The sequence below is a fragment of the Pygoscelis adeliae genome, unplaced genomic scaffold, assembly GCF_000699105.1.
Source record: "Pygoscelis adeliae isolate BGI_AS28 unplaced genomic scaffold, ASM69910v1 Scaffold160, whole genome shotgun sequence".
NCBI classification, from domain to species: Eukaryota; Metazoa; Chordata; class Aves; order Sphenisciformes; family Spheniscidae; genus Pygoscelis; species Pygoscelis adeliae.
This window is the reverse complement of record NW_008824035.1, coordinates 8,639,866-8,640,281: the sequence shown is the minus strand read 5'-3', so window position 1 is coordinate 8,640,281 and position 416 is coordinate 8,639,866.

Below are 416 nucleotides of genomic sequence, written 5' to 3'. Positions count from 1 at the left end.
CCCGCCACCGCGCCCGGGGCGCGCCGGCCGCGGGCAGGCGGGACCGAGGAGTCAGTAAAAGCGCAGCGCGCAGCGAAAGAAACATGGCGCTGGGAAGCAGTATGTGCAAAATCCGCAAGGAATTGCAGTAAATTCCTTTTTGTTTGAAGAAAATTTACAACTTGGTAATAGACCTTTTTATGACCTATTTGGGCTCGTCATTGGCTGCGGCTGGTCATGTGCAGGCAGCGAGCGCTTTCATGGCCTTTTCCTGATTTCCCTGGCGAATTTCCCCCTGCATTCTGCCTTCAGAGAGCCTCAGCCCCTCTTTTCCTAACCTTTGTCTAGGCTGAGGTGTATGGCAGTCGCCCTCATGTTTGTGTCCCGCTCCCCGAAACCCGCGGCCGGTCCTGCCGCCGCCGCGCTGACACTTCCCC